The sequence below is a fragment of the Oryctolagus cuniculus genome, chromosome 15 (assembly GCF_051225735.1).
Source record: "Oryctolagus cuniculus isolate XC-2025 breed Fujian yellow rabbit chromosome 15, ASM5122573v1, whole genome shotgun sequence".
In the NCBI taxonomy this organism is placed as follows: domain Eukaryota; kingdom Metazoa; phylum Chordata; class Mammalia; order Lagomorpha; family Leporidae; genus Oryctolagus; species Oryctolagus cuniculus.
The window spans coordinates 75525905-75542670 of NC_142881.1; the positions used below are offsets into that span (position 1 = coordinate 75525905).

The 16766-nt window shown below is 48.7% G+C and overlaps 1 protein-coding gene and 1 pseudogene across 1 annotated transcript in view; one reads left to right on the top strand and one right to left on the bottom strand.

Moving 5' to 3' along the window:
- The window catches only part of LOC149122076 (glutamate receptor ionotropic, delta-1-like), a 298789-nt gene that overhangs the window by 74434 nt on the left and 207589 nt on the right, over positions 1-16766 (bottom strand). The window lies entirely within an intron of this gene.
- LOC103350969 (non-histone chromosomal protein HMG-14 pseudogene) lies at positions 11510-11941 on the top strand (annotated as a pseudogene).

Sequence of the window (16766 nt, forward strand, 5' to 3'; positions counted from 1 at the left end):
AGAAATTCAGACGCAGATGTTGCATAGGGAGAATGACACATGAAAATGAAGGCAGACGTCAGGGTAATGCATGGGCAACCAAGGGAGGCCAAAGATCACCAACAACCACCTTAGAAGCTAGGGAGAGACAAGAACAGGCTCTCCCTCACAGTTTCCAGAGGGAACTGCTAACTTCTTGATCTCTGACATCCAGAACGGTTGAGACAATACGTTTCTGTTGTCCCAGCTGCCAAGTGGAGCTGGTACAGCCTCCATGTGCTCTGACAATCAGACTTCCCTCGTCACAGCACAGGTCTTGTCACACTGCATCCATTCACTCACCCGCCTGCTCCTCTCCCTTGCCAACCGCCACTCCAGGGAGGTGCACACGTGCCTTCTCTATCACCCTCTCATCTCCAGAGCCTGACACAATGCTGTGGCCACAGGGACAAGTGATCTTTTTGCTGTAGGTGGGAGGGAGGGAAGGAGGAATGGAGGGAGAAAGGAATGGAGGGATCTGGGGCTGGTGCCATGGCACAGTAAGTTAATCCTCCGCCTGTGGTGCTGGCATCCCTTACAGGCACTGGTTCTAGTCCCAGCTGCTCCTCTTCCAGTCCAGCTCTCTGCTAAGGCCTGGGAAAGCAGTAGAAGATGGCCCAAGTGCTTGGGCCCCTGCACCTGCATGGGAGACCAGGAAGAAGCACCTGTCTCCTGGCTTCGTATCAGCACAGTTCCGGCCGTTGCGGCCATTTGGGGAGTGAGCCAACGGAAGGAAGACCTCTCTCTCTGTCTCTCCCTCTCACTGTCTGTAACTTTACCTGTCAAATAAATAAATAAAAATCTTTAAGAAAAAAAAGGAAGGGAAGGATAGAGGTGGGGAAGGAAGGAAGGAAGCAGAGAAGAGGAACAAGGTAGGAAGGAAGGGAGACTAACCCTAATTATGGGCAACTCTTGCAGTATGCTCACTGTGTTGGTCATGAGCTGATGTTACTGCAGTACTCTCACCCAATGCATTCTCAGTCCCATCCAGGTACCATACGTGCTCAGTGACTGCCTGAGGGCTGGGCAACTGACAGATGAGTTGTTAATCCACAAGCAGACGACTCCTGGAACGTAAGAAGCATGGCATGATTTCTTTCCCGGTGCTGTGCTCCTTGGAAGGACCATGCCACGTGACAATTGAGGAGCAGCAGAAATGGAATGAATGCAGAGATGTTGAGCAGCCTGGGAGGGAGCTCCTCACTGGGGTCACAAGATCACAATCTCTTTGTGCTGCCAGTCTAAGAGTCAACATGGAAGAGCCTCCCATGAGAGGAGTCGCATGGTGAATGGCTGCTAACTGTTAGGTACTGTGTAAAATCTTCAGGAGGTCCAAGAGAGGCAAGTGCCCTAGGAGGAAGCCAAGGCATGTGGGGAAAGTGGCCGGAGTGTTGTCCTGTCACAGGTAAGGGTGTGAGTGATGGAGGCTCTTCTCGGAGAACCACAGCATGGCTTTTAGGCTAACCTCACATCTCAGTCTTCACAATGGCTGCTTTCAGGCTTTCACCTTTTGTAAAGGGAATGTATCCATGTCTCATTATTCTGCATGGCTTGATGAAGCATTTTCAAAGTCCCAGCAACCCCAGCTGTACATGGGAACCCAAGCTCTGAGCTCAGCCCCTCTGCTGGGAGACAAGCTGGAAGGCATGGCCATGGGTACCTTCCAAGTGGTGGCAGCGATGATATTAGAATTTGAGACCCTATTTCCCCTAAAGGACAGGAGATCCAGGAGGGCACAATAGGGGTCCTCTCGACTTGAGACTTTCTTCTTAACTTTTCAACGTGACTTTCATTAAGCAATGTATGGTACTGTAAAGCAATTACTTTGATGCAAACAAGCGTACATTTGAATCCAAGCTCTGCTACAAACCAGTTTCCTCATCTGCAGTAAAAGGTCAGTAAGTTAAAACTCAGTAAAAATTAAATGGTGTAATTTATGGAAAGCACTCAGGCAGTTGCTAGCAAGTAATTGTATCATAAACACAGTATATACCTAAGTACTTCAAGAACTCCATGGAAAAAATGGAATTCAAAGATAATTTTATTTTGCTGCAAGAAAGTTTTGAATCCATGCATATCGGGAGCGTGAGGGGTTCTTCAAAATGTTCGTGGAAAACTCATTGTGGAAAAAGTTTGCATGCATTTCAAAAATTCTGCACCAAGATTTCTTTAATTCCATTTTCCCAGGAACATTTTGAAGTACCCTTGTATATGGATATATGGTATATTATAAAATACAGTAAAATAATATTCATTCCTCAGCAAATGGTACTCACCGTTTATGCCATTTTTGTAATTATTACTAGTGCTGCTGGGGTGGCTTTCTGGCAATTTCCTGTACAGAGAAATGAGCATGACTGATCTTTCTCTATTGGGCCAGTGCTCTCCACTTTCCCTTTCTAGAGAAGCAAACCCCAGCAGCCCCAGGGTCACTCATGGACAGTGGCCAGCGCTGGTGCTCAGTCAGTGACACTCAGCTCTAGAGCTCCCTAAAGCACCACCCCAACCCAACATTCATACTTCTTCCTGCCTTTGCTCACGACACTAAAAGGTTAACATGGTAATTAAAGCATGGGGTCCTAATTCTTATGATATTAATTAAAGTGAAAGCTGCAGATGGTGTTTAATAACAACTTAGTCCCAGAAGGTTCCAGGCACTTTACCTAAATCAAACATATCATAAAGTTGGCATGAGAATCACAGAACCTGGCCCTGCCACATCTGGCCAGGGACACACGTTTTCATCGAGAGTGAAAGCAACAAGCCATCTCTATTCCTGATGCAGATGTGGCCTGAGACGGCTTTGGTGTGATCCCACCCCACCCGCTCTAGGAGCCAAAAATAAAGGCGTATTGATTGCAAAAGATTAATAACGGAGCTTGAGAAGGAAAATGGTGCAAAACACCTTTTTCTCTCCTTTCGTGATATAAATGCTTGCCGCCCCTACAACCTAATTTTGTCACCCAGCACATGGGAGTATATTAATTAAAGTGACACCAAGGACAGGAAAATCTGAGCTCTTGGGGTGATGACGGGAAATACATAAATATGCATCTCCACGCTGCCTCAGGAAGGGAGGCGCGTTGCCAGGCAAGATCGGCGTAACTCCACCAAGGGCAGGGTGCAGAGGGGCCTGCGAAGCTCACCCTTGGAGGGCAAGGCTCTGGTTCTGGCCAATGCACACAAAATGCAAGCAAGGAAGCTGGACAAAGAGCAATTTGCTGATGGCCCACCTCTTTTGTAAAGAACTGGACCATCCCTTGTGTAAGTGTCCCCCGATTGGGGCTAGTGTTTAATGAATATGTGTTATGCACTCTACTTTCAGAATACAGATCATCCCTGACTTAGGGTGTGACTTAATGCTCTTTTGACTTCACGACGGTATGGAAATGACACGCGTTCTGTAGAAACCGTACTTCAGTTTTGAAATGTGGGATCTTTCCTTGGGCTCGCTGTGTGCAGTCCAATCTCATGATGCCAGGGGGCAGCAGAGGGAGCAGCACCCAGCCAGGCCCACGGACACAGGGGAAATGACCTGGACACTCTGCAGGGTGCTGTGTTGCTATCTTGTGATTTCAGGAGGTTAGAGCCATCCCGTGCATTTCTGAACTTGGGCATTTTCAGCTTACACTGGGTTTCCCAGGATGTAAGGCCATCATAAACCGAGCAGCACCTCTGCATGGGGAGAAAATGGTGCCATTTCATAGCAGAGGAAACTGAAGTCCAACATGGTTAGTTAATGGCTCAGCAGGAACCCAAAACCAGTTCTGATTAAAAGTCCTCCTCTATATTGCTCTGATAAAAAGGAGGCTTGGGACACCCAGGTAGAACCAGTAGTGTTTCCCATGGTGCCAGGCCTGGAGCAGATTGGGGACCTCCCTCCAGGGTCCGTGCTGACCCTCAGCCAGGGGCAGGGCCAGGCACTGGCAATCCCCGGTGAAGACGAGATTTCACTGAGGTTGACTTGTAAGTCTAAGGCGCCAGTGGATGATTTTGGAGATGTTCATGTTTGCCTGGTTGTATGTAGGTCAATTTCACTGTGATCAATAAATCAATCTCAGCAGCCAACTGCACGGCTATGTGCCCTGATTTCAGCTAACACATGGGATGTGACTTCAGCTCGCCTTAGCTTCCTCGTGGTCATTACCTATCGGCATCTCCGCCTGGACATCCGTGGGCATCTAGCATTTGCCTGGACCCAAGTGGACCGTGCTGCCCTCCCCACACTGGCTCCTCACTTATATGCCAGGTCTGGCACCACTGCCCACTCAGTGCCCCGAATCAGGACCCCGGCTGCTCTGCCTGTTCTCTCCTTTGTCTTTCTCCTGTGTGCCATCCTCTGACAGGTGCGACCAAGTACACACACCCCAGGCTTTCTCAGATCCGCCTTCTCCAGCACCAGTGCTACCGCCCTAGCTCAGGCAAACCCCGAGCACATTCATCAGGTAGTCATGAAAGACTGCTAAGCAGAGGCAGAGAGGAGCAGGCTCTTGGAGAAGAGCTGAGCCTCATGAACAGCGGGCAAGTGGGCTGACCCATCTTCCCTGCTCCTGGTGCTACCACAGAGACAACGTGACCATGGGATCAGTGTGGCTGAGCTGGGTATAAAACAACACCCACATTTAGCTCCTGGGAGGCCTGTCTGCCTCTGCTTCCTCTGTGGTATGCTGGGCTTCCTGGGAGAACTCTCCTTAGCAGCCTCTGTGATGACTAGCGTGGGACAGAGCAAGCATGCTATTATGCAGCAACTTCTTCCTTACCCAGAGCCATATATATCAAACACATGCACATACATTATGTCTCTGGTTTGCCCACTTGCTCCCCTAATAAACTGCATCTGACACAAAAGGAGGAAAGATGAATAAGAGGAGATTATTAGGGAGGACTTGCTGTATGGGGAGCACTGCTCTGAGCATTCACAGAACAACCTAGCTAAAACCTATTATTATTCTCGATCTACAGAAGAGAACTCTGGAGCCCAGAAGGTTAATTAATTTGTCCAGTGTGACACGTCCATTTGCTACTGGGTCCAGGCTCTGAGCTCAGGCAATCTGCCTTCCGAGCACACATGCTCTCCTCACCTGTGCCAATGCTATAAGCTCAGGAAGATGCCAACCATTCTGTCTTCTTCCCCTGTGTGGCCCAGAACTGAGTGTAGCACCTGACACTTGGTAGGATGTCAACAGCGACACTGGGAGTAAAGGGTGGCTGACCGCATGTGTGTCACTGCTGGAAATTGGTCCTGGGCTCAGCAGCGCTCCGTTCCTGGCCGTGTTGTCACATGGGCTTCCCTCTCCCCCAGCAGGAAGTGGCTCCTCCTCCTTCCCTGCTTCTCCCTCAATTCAGGCAGAGCCAGCGCTCTTACCAGGAAGGTGGCTAACTTCCCCACCACCTCCCCAGCCCCATGCAAGGGCCAGCCAGGCAGAGACGATCCACCATCTCGCCCTCTGAGATCTCCCCATGTTCAGAGGAAGCTTCCTCCCCAACCCTGGCCACTGTGTTCTGACCACATTATTCTAAGTTAATGCACATTAGTGGTGTGAGGGCATCAGGAATGCCAGCCACACAGCTGTCACACACAGGAGCTGGGGAAACCCTCCCTGGGAGAGCAACAGCTCAACACAGCTCTTCCGGGTCAGAGAAAGAGAGAGAGAGAGAGAGAGAGAGAATCCTGTAAAAGACCACAATGCACAATGAGGGCCAGGCAGAGTGTCTGTGTGTGAACAAGAGTGTGAGGCTGTGACACCGTGTGTGTGTGTGTGTATGTGTGTGTGTGCAGGTCCCCACCTCTGAGCTGGGGGGTCAGTGGGCTAATGCATATCCTCTTGGTGTAGAGTTCCGAGACAGAAGGAGGAAAAATGCGCTCATTCTTTACCCAACAAGAGAAGCCACTTAGGAGATCTCACACAGAAGCTACTGTGTGAGAGCAGAGTCGGTGCTGAGTCACAGATAAACTCACAAATTGTCAGAACAAGGAGGCAGGGTTGGAAATCTTGTAAAATCCCTTCCCTTCACAGAATGAGATAGTGAAATCAGAGAGGATAGTGAGTTTCCAGGGACACACAGCTGCTGAGGACTCTCTGCCCACTGAAATGCAGAGAGAGAGAGAGAGATACAGAGACAGAGACAGAGACAGAGAGAGACAAAGAGAGAATGAGAGATTGATCTTCCATCCACTGGTTCACTCCCTAAATGGCCACAATAGCTGGAGCTGGGCTAGGCTGATTCCAGGAGCCAGGAGCTTCATCTGGGTCTCCCATGCGGATGCAAGGGCCCAAGCATTTGGGCCATCCTCTGCTGCTTTCCCAGGTGTATTAGCAGAGAACTGGATCAGAAATGGAGCATCTGGGACTTGAACAGGCACTCCAATAGCGGATGCTGGCATTACAGGGGCTACAAAACAAAACTGGCCCTGTCAGTGGGATTTCTGGGGGCTTCTTCACAAACCCAGAGCATAAGGGGTCTCCAGAAAGCACAGATCCCCAGTTTTCACTAGAACAAACCTTGAATCTTTTCCTTTCCACATTGAAGGAATATCACTCCCCAACAGAGGGAGAAGCTTCAGGAAAAAAAAAAAAAGCCAGAAACAAAATATCAGAAGTTCAACAAGGGACTTAAGGAGCAGAGAACATTAAAGAACAGCCTCCAGGGTCCACAAGGACCAAGGGGAAGACACTGAGAACATGGGAAACACAAGGGAGTGCCTTGAAGCCCCCTGAGGTCCTGCGTCTGTGCCCCCTGCTCAGGGCCAGCAGGTGCATCCTCCCCCTCAGCTCATGGGGTCCCTTATCTTGCTGAGTCACTAGACTACGCAGACTGCTACCTCCTGGCAATTTCCCTGTCCCCGCTTCCCCATCTCAAGGCTGCACTCTCTCTCTCTGGTTCCTTCCTCCATCTGCCTGGGCCTCCTCCCACCCCTCACATCGGATTTCCTGCAAGAATGCCATCGCTCAACCCTCTTCTTCCCAAACCAGCTCACCGTCTGACTGCCGTATTTCCTCTCCAGCCTCTGACACACTGGGCTTTTCTACATCTTGGTCCACTGCCTGGTGCTATCAGAGCATACCGGAAACGGGAAAACTTACAAAGGAAAGAGGCTTAACTGAAATTGAGCTTCAGGCAGGAGAAAGTCCAACAATGAGTGACCACATCTGCTCAGCTCATGGCACAAAGCAGAAGGGAAGCACTTGCATGTGGAAGAGAGGGACAAAGAAGTGGGTCCCCAACCCTGAGAACTAATGCAGTCTCATGGGAAAGACATTAAGGTCCCCAACCCTGAGAACTAATCCAGTCTCATGGGAAAGACATTAAGGTCCCCAACCCTGAGAACTAATCCAGTCTCATGGGAAAGACACTAAGGACCTCACTCTTCCAGCACCAGCAGGTGGTTTCAACATGAATTTTTATGGAGAAAACCTCACTTGTACCATAGCTTCTGCTTTGTTTAAAATCAGAATTTTATGGCCAATACTTCCCCCTCATTTTTAGGGAAGGAGAAACGATGCCAACCACCACCCTTTTAACTCAATCTTTTTGTCACCTGTCTGTTGTAGAAGCCTCCTCCTGGGCTTCCAGTATTTCAATCTCTCTCTGCTCTTTCCAAGCCAATAATTCTTTGCATATCAGTCTTCTTAACTGATAGATCTGTTTTTTTTTTTTTTTCACAGACTGTACCTATGTTAAAAATTGTCTGTTCTTCTTTCCTGCCTTTCACTACATGCCCTAGTTGCCACACCTGTCCAGGTTCAAGGATGACTACCTTTGAGCCTCCTTCTGTCCACTTTTGCAACAGGATGTGTGTGTTTGCCCTTCCCTCTGGGCCTCCTCTCTGGCTCATGAGCTGTGACTTGGCCTGGAGTTACAAAGCTGCTGTCCAGTTGGCTTGCCCTTTGAATTCACTAGGGGATGAGCTATGCATCTCTAGCTGGTGGTGCACATCACTCCAAAAGCAGGTACCCAGGAAATGTGAGTGAAGGAGAGATCAGATAGATGCACGGCTTCCATATCTCCCTCTGCATAGTTCAAAGTTCATGAAAGATAAATGAGAAAAGTCCTATTTTTGAGCGAATGGGTTATAAAAGCTCAGATGGCGTATCCCACATGGCATTTTAGAATATTCCAGGAATCATCACATAAATCATATGGATTGATTAAGGTAAGTGTCCTAAAAAATCAACTGCAATTAATTCCCCCATTTAAAAGATGAGCTAGGGGGCTGGCACTTTGGCATAGCAGGCTAAGCCCCAGCCTGCAGTACTGGAATCCCATACATATGCTGGTTCAAGTCCTGAATGCTCCACTTCCAAGCCTGAGAAAGCAGCGGAAGATGGCCCAAGTCTCTGGACCCCTGTACTCACGGGGGAGACCCAGATGAAGCTGCTGGTTTCTGATTTTAGACTGATGCAGCCCTGGTTGTTGTGGCCATTTGGGGAATGAACCACTGGATGGAAGAATTTTCTCTGTCTCTCCTTCAATTCTACCTTTCAACTAAATAAATAAATCTTAAAAAAAAAAAAAAAAGATGAGCAAACAGACCCTGAGAAGTTGAAGATCACAGAGCTAAAATTTTGTGGAACTGCATAACCAGTTACCATAGAAAAGTTAAAAGTGATCACTGTAGGGTTTTATAATTGCTACCTAAATCCATTCATAGCAAGGTCAGACGGATTACCTGCCTCTGACACCCCCAGTGTATGCTAATGGGAGGCTCATTAACTATTAATGCAAATCCTAATCAAAGACATATTAGGTCCCTTATCCCAGGAGGAGATAAATGTAGGACAAACCCTGGGCCTGACGCTCAGACACACAGAATTGTTCTGCCTAATGCGCTGAAATGTTCCATTGGAGCCTATTGAAAATTATATTTTAGAGCTCATTTTGGGATCATGTTCAATGTACTATCGATGACTTTACAACTGTTTCAGAGGAGATAAGGGACCATACTTCAGGCGCAATGCTGTTTGTGTCATTACATCTTAGGAAAACTGGCCAGATAAAAGAGACTCCTAGTCCCAGCCACAGTTTCAGAAACTATTCACTCTGAGGCCTAGAAGTGGAATGATGGTGTCTTCCTGAGGGCAGCACATGCCTGAGAGCCAGGACTAGGAGGGAGTGAGGGGAAACTTCAGAGCCAGCAACTGATCCTGCAGAGAAAGCCTGGAAGCCAAGTGGCCTCTCCCTGTCCCCCATCCTCTGCATCCGCCCCAGCTTCTCCCAGGCTAAGGGACAAGGATGATACAGGAAGAGCTCAGACACAGAGCAGGGACTTGGGATAAGGGTTGTTGGGAAAGGCTGCTTGGAGGAGTGGCATTGTCCCTATGTCACGTGGAGAGTCCCCTGACCCCATATGCATACCATGCCTGATGTTCCTTAGGGGCGACATCTGAGGAAATGACAAAGAAAGTTAATTACAGTGTGTGTGTGTCATGGAGAATGAGCCCCCACTGCCCGCCTCATTTTTATCTCTCCCAAACAGAGGCAGACCGCAAGCACAGTGAGTTCAATGGCAAACTCCAGGGACCGGAAGGACAGTGTCCCTCAGTGTCTGGTGGGACCCTTGCTATAAAGTCATGTCCAAGCCTGGTGTGATATCAATCCTCACAGGCAGAACTGGTCAGATTTAGTGTGCTCACGAGAGGGATACTCTTGGTTCTTGACCTACTGGGCAAAGCCAGAGGCCAGCGTGGGGTCCATGTTGGGGGACCACGGGGAGGTGCAATTAAGTGTCCAGTGACCCTGTGAGGGCTGGGACCTGCCTGTGAAGTCATGACTGAGATTTGAAGATCCACAGTTGGGCCCTGGTTTCTAAACCCTTGGCTTGGTCAAAGGGCAACAGACAAATTCTGCCTCCTCTCTTGCCAGTGCTGTTTCCACTACAAAGTCTGTGCAATGCCTCCAAGGATCCGATCTGCAGGTTTCCTGTGGCAGCAAAGAACACAGTTATGACCTGAGTCCCTGTTCATGGGAGGGAGGTCACCCAGAACTGTCGCAGACATGGCTGGTGCATGGCCTAGAACCCTGTGTGCAAGATGTGCTCATCCCTCCTGTGCACCCAGAACTGTCGCAGACATGGCTGGTGCATGGCCTAGAGCCCCGTGTGCAAGATGTGCTCATCCCTCCTGTGCACCCAGAACTGTCGCAGACATGGCTGGTGCATGGCCTAGAGCCCTGTGTGCAAGATGTGCTCATCCCTCCCGTGCAGGTCAGCTGCAAACAGCACAAGAGGGTTGCCTTCCACCGAGGGAAGCTGCCTCCCTTGGAGATGCAGTGCGAGAGGCAGCCCCTCTGCCTAAGGCAGATCTACGTCTGTGGGGAAACCTGCCCTCCAGAATTCTGCTCTCTTGGGGTTGGCTGGAGCTTGTTTCCAGCTGACACCACACTCTTGCTTAAAATCTTTCCCTGCCTTGCTCTGTGTCCCTCATCCTGCTTCACTGGAAATGCCCCCTCCACCCATAAGCCATTTGTGCAAGATTTCCCAGCTCAGGCTCTGCTCCTAAGGGTTCCCAATTTGAGGCCAGAAAGTCTGGAGCTTCTTGTCACAGTGGAGCTGCAGCTTCTGACGAGCCACTCCCAGTACCTACCCTGCAGGTCCCAGAAAGCTGTGGGGTGTGGCGCTGAGCTCATCGGAAGCACCCTTGATGTCCCAAAGGTCTGACTTGATGCCTAAAGCTGCACGTCACCTACAGTCTTTGCACGCCTGCTTTTCCATCCCCCTCAAGTCCTCAGGAGCCAGGTTTTGCAAGGACAATTAACTTCCCTTGCTCATCAGATTCAAACACAATTAGTCACTGGGTTTGCCATTAGTTAATGGCAGGCACAGTTATCAGAACCATCATTTTTCTGCTGAGAAGGAATAAAGTAAAGAAGGCCTGGGAGAACACTTGATCCTCAGGAGGTATTGTTTGCAGATGAGCAGAGACACCCATTTGTCAGGCCCTGAGTCTGTGGCACATTCTAAGCAGCCCATGATGATGACTTTAGACTGTGGGTCAGGTGTCCTCTGATAGACTCAGACTCAGGAACACAGCCCACCTCTTCAGTGCTAAGCCTGGAATTTATTTCTGAATCTAAATGTTAAATGCCAAAGTGTTCATCATCGTCAGAAAAACAGGACAAGTGGGACTAGGATGGGGCTAGTGGATTAAGCCACAGTTCGTAATGTCAACATTCCCATACCACAGGGCTGGTTTGAGTCCTAGCTGCTCCACTTTTTCTCCAGGTCCCTGCTAATGTGCCTGGGAAAGCAGTGAAAGATGGTCCAAGTGCATGGGTCCCTGCCACCCATGTGGAAGAGACTAGGAGGGCATACCAGGCTGCCAGCTTCAGCCTGGCCCAGCCCCATCCATTGTGGCTGCTTAGAGAGTGAAACAACAGATGGAAAATTCTCTGTGTGTGTGCCACTCAGCCTTCCAAATCAATTATCAATCAACCAATCAACCAATCTTTGCACCTAAACCAGAGCACCATTTGAAAACAAAATTAGGGGTCCCAGCAGCTCGGGCGGCGGGAGCCGCGGCAGCGGCAAGGCAGCCCAGCTCCGCGAAGGCTTTCGGCGCGCCGCGGCCCGCAGGCACCCGGCACGCGCCCTCCCGCCGCCAGGATGCCCAAGAGGAAGGTCAGCTCTGCCGAGGGGGCGGCCAAGGAGGAGCCCAAGAGGAGGTCGGCACGCTTGTCGGCGAAGCCGGCCCCCGCTAAGGTGGAAGCGAAGCCCAAGAAGGCCGCCGGGAAGGATAAGTCATCAGACAAGAAAGTGCAAGCAAAGGGGAAGAGAGGAGCAAAGGGAAAACAGGCCGAGGTGGCTAACCAAGAAGCTAAAGAAGACTTGCCTGCAGAAAACGGAGAAACGAAAAACGAGGAGAGTCCAGCCTCTGATGAAGCAGAAGAGAAAGAAACCAAGTCTGATTAATACCATACACCATGTGTTATCAGTGGTCCCTGTCTCCCTTCTTGTACAATCCAGAGGAATATTTGTATCAACTATTTTGTAAATGCAAGTTTTTTAGTAGCTCTAGAAACATTTTTAAGAAGGAGGGAAGCCCACCTCATTCCATTTTTTAAGTGTAAATGATTTTTTTTAAGAGGTGAAATCATTTGCTGGTTGTTTATTTTTTGGTACAACCAGAAAATAGTGGCATATTGAATTCTGGGAGGCTTTGACTGTCTTGGGTGTCAGCTTAACATTCCATAGGTGGGGGTGGTTTTTATATCTTACAGTACAGCGCATACTAAATGGCAATTTGGAGTCTCAATTGTGCATTTAATCTGTCTTGAATATTTTCAGTTACTTCTTCCATGTTTTGTAGAATTGTTTCCTACAGAAAACCACTCCTTGTTCTGTCAGAACCATGTGCACTCTGTAACATCTTTGGTTGTGGTAGTCCAGTTTTCCTAATGATTTTGTTAATGTGCCATGAAAGATTGAAAATTTGAGTGTCGTGTATATGCTATTATATTGTGAATGGGTGGGATTTATGTAACAGCAACATTTGAAGATACCTGTACTTGATAGCTTCTTAAGGAAGAGTTGCCTCCAAATTTGAAGCTGGAAAGTCACGGAATAACTTTTAAAAAAAGAATGACAATTCATGGCTTTTTAGATTTTTGGTACGTATGTTAAGAATTGTGTACAAATTAAAATGTGTGTGCTGATTCTCACCACCAATAAAATCTCAATTATGGAAAAAAAAAAAAGAAAACAAAATTAGACAGGGGTAAGTAAGTTTTAACTAAGACCAGAGTCCGAATGAGCTGGCTGTAGGCAGGCTGAGATTGCCCCAGTCAGCATGCTCAGCCCAGGGTGACCCGAGAGCAGTGGGAAGAGCCAAGGCATGAGTCATCCTTGTGATTCCATTGAGGAAGAAAGTCAGGCTAGGGGCTCAGTAGTTTCCTGGCACTGGAAATTGAAGGGTGGGCATTTAACCTAGCTGCTAAGACACTGGTTGAGATACCCACATTCACTACTCAAGTAGCTAGGTTCCCTTCCTGGCTCCAGCTCCGGTTTAGATTCCTGTTAATGCAGACCCTGGTGGGCAGCAGTGATAGACTGAGTAGCTGGATCTCCGCTGTACATGTGGGAGATCTGAATTGAGCTCCCAGCTCCCAACTTGGGCCCAGCCCAGCCCAGACCACTGAGAGCATTTATGTACTGAACCACGGAATGGGAGTTTTCTATTGCTGTTTGTCTCTTGGTCTCAAAAAGCAATTTGAGAAAAAAAGCACAGAATTGGGAATTGAGAAGTGGGAAGGAAAAGAGACACAGTCATTTTAATAGAGACCCATCATGTGCTGGATGCATGCACATAGTTGTCTATTTTCATAATTTTCAATGCCTGGTTGATATTTCTCTCTAAGAGCCAAAGGTAGCAATGACAAGAAGATACCCACCCACATCAGCCAATTATAAAAGTTTATGTGATTCTCACCCCTCCTCTCAACGTTTTATTTTCAATACTTTTCTAGAATCTTAGCTGGATGGGACCTTACATAGAGACTTGACATCTTTGGTCTCTGCAAGATAGGAGTGAATAGGAGCTGTGAATGAAAAGTCAAATGTAGGGTTAAAGAAACTGTGGAGACCACTCCAGGGAAAGGAGACCACAACAGGGAAAGAAGGACATGGTGCATTCGTTACTGAAGAGATCAGAGAGCAATGAGCACATGGGGACAAAAACTCGAGCAGCTGGAGAGAGGGCTGGTGCTGGAGTCTCCCCCAGACTCCCAGAATGTACTCAAATCTACAGAAGAATGAACTCAATCACAATACACGCAAGCAGGATGCCAGTTCTTATCCCTTAGTGACTTGGCACTCAATGGCCAAGAGCCCCATTTCCTTACTCTAAGCACTGCGCCCCCCACCCTTGACATCCAAACTCTAAATTGGCCCAAGTTGAAACAGGGCCTAGGGTTTGGCTTCCTGGGAAAATGTCAGGTCATCATGAGCCTTTCATTGGAGGTCTCAGAGCCCCACTGGGTGCCAAGAGGAACGATCATCCTTCTACTGGTCAGGGTACTCCAGGAGAAAACCTTGTGTGTGATGTGGGCAAAGAAGGTCTTCTTCTCAGTGATGTCCCTAAGGAAAAGGGCTTGGCCTCACACCCTCATTTATCCCATCCACACACACTCAAAGTGAATTGTGGTGTCCTTGGGCCCTTTCTCTTACCCAGAAGCAGACATTAGAAACTCAGAAGAGCAGATTTCAAGAAGATGCAATACCTGCTGATGGGCTTGAGTCCTTCCCCAAACGGAGGCCTCGCTAGTGTTCTCACCACAAGCGGCCCCGTCCTCCCTGCTTCCCTCTCCATCTGGATTTCAACTTTATTTTCATTTTCTTCAGTTTCCCTTAGAGACTTAGCCTCATTCAGCAGCCCCCTGTGGCTCCTCTCAATATTATTTTTATTTGTGTTCCTTGGAAACACAGGGAGATAGAGAGAGAGAGAGAAAGAGCAATCTTCCACCTGCTGGTTCACTCCCCAAATATGTACAACAGGCAGGGCTAGGCTGGGCCAAATCCAGGAACCAGGACTCCATCTGGGTCTCCAGGTGAGTGACAGGGATCCAAGTACTTGAGCCATCACCTGTGGCCTCCAAAAATGGGCATTAGTGAGAAACTGGATCAGAAGCAGATATGGATACAGATATGGGATGCAGGCATCTCAAGTAGCAACTTTAACTGCTGTACCAAACGCTTGCCCCATCCACTCAGTCTAAAAGCTTGATCCGATTTGCCTCATCCTAAAATGATAACTCCAACATGCAATCCCCCAACACCTTCCCCTGCCCAACAGTGCCACTACCGCTGATGCAAGCTCCTGGCTGTCTCTTCCCTTCCTCTCACCATTAACGTTCTCAGTAACAATAGAGCCTCTCCTCTTCAACTGTGCTTTATATTCCTTCACATTCAAATGACACCCTTAGCAACGAACTTTCTCTCTCCATGGATAAAGGAGAGGGAGCGACACTCAGCTGAGTCCCACACTGCTGCCTAGCATGCGTCATTAGAGTTACTCTGCACCTGACATAAGAGGAAACAGGCTCTCAAAGAACATGAATGGCTTAATGTGTTATTTAATCCAGTCTTCTTTCCAGCCTGCGAGCCCATCACAGCAAGGCCTTGGAATTCCCCTGTGGAAACCACAGAGGCAGTGATGGTGGAGGCAGAGTTTCGATGTTCCCCTCCCCCGGGGCATTCTGAGACCTACTCTGGACTGCACCTGCTCCTCTGATGCTCCCTGGAGCACCATGGCATCTTCCTGTGTTCCCCCAGGCCTCTCCTCCACCTGTATGCTCACACCTGTCTGCGTCTTCCTCTGCTATGCCCTACAAGTGACCCCTAACCCAGGTCTGTCCAAGTGCCCTGACTTTCCAGTTACAGTAGTGTCTCCATTGGGAATCTGTTCACAGCTACAGAGGTGCACATCTTCTCAGGAGACTCTGAAGTTGCTGGATTTAGCAGCCATGACTCCTTCCAGACCGGAAGGGGAATGCTTCCAGCTGTTCTTCAACCCAACTGGAGGGGTGTGGAGCGACCCTTTCAGAGGAAGGGATAACTGAATTGTGTCTTAAAGAGATCAGTTCCCTGGGGAGGCATGGGAGCAGGACTTTCCAGACAGCAGAAATTGGGGCGACCCTGGTCTGCTGGGCAAACATGACAAGCATGGTATGGAAGTGGAGATGGTAAGAATGTGTCCAGAGGAAATGCCACCCTGCTGGCTCAGGAGAAGGTACAAGAGGACTGAGTCCCATAACCAGAGGAGAAAGTGACTGTGAATGAGCACAAGTGACATGAATGAGCATGGGGACCCATTGACAAACCACCTGTAAGGGGCACTGTGGTGACAGAGACACAGTCCAGTGTCTGTGTGACATTGCATGATGGCCTTGATCTTGATGAGCCAAGAGAAGGTAGTGGGTCAACATGGGTGGTCACAGGAGGGGTCCTGTGGCCCTGGAAGAGGCAGACCAGGCTTCACAGCCTGTGTCCTAATGTCCACCATGGCAAGACACATGGTGGCCTACACCACCAACCTGCTCCTCCCTTTGGTGCCCCAGATGGTGCTGTCAGCCAATTCTGGGAGGCCCAGGACCTCCCAATCATGCAGAAGAGCCAGTACCAGGACAAATGAGTCTGGGGTGTGGAGGGTGAAGCAAGAGGCGAGGGGATGGAGCAGCAGGCAGATCTAGAGCACAAGTTGAACCCCCTCCACTCTCCTCCTTCCAGGCCTCATCCCACAGGATACTAAAAAAAATGGGAATATTCCAAAGGACATGGGAGCTGACTCAAAGAGCTCCTACTGGCCAGAAATGAAACCATAAGAACAATGAAGTGAATATGTTAGTATTGGGTTATAATTTGAAGATAAAATATTCATGAACCTGTATTAATATAAATTAAGACTCAATAACTAAGTGACTGGGAGAGTTGATATAAAGCTCCCTTAGAGAAGAATTCCAGATCACTTGGTAGATGCTTCCAACTCCATGAAGTGAAAATTAATATGCCCTCAATCCTGAGTGTGGGCAGTGCCTAATGACTTGCTTCCAAAGAGTAGAATATTTGTTTCCACAAATACAAAAATGTAAATTCACTTTGGAGAAACCTGCCAGGCACGACCTTGGCCAGGAGAACAAGATTAACATCACCAGTGGTGGGTAACGTGCATGGCATACAAACATGACTTCATGGGGGAGAACAGCTCTCCTTTGCAGTCTTCTTCCCCTAAACCCATGAGCCCAGTCTAACCAGGAAA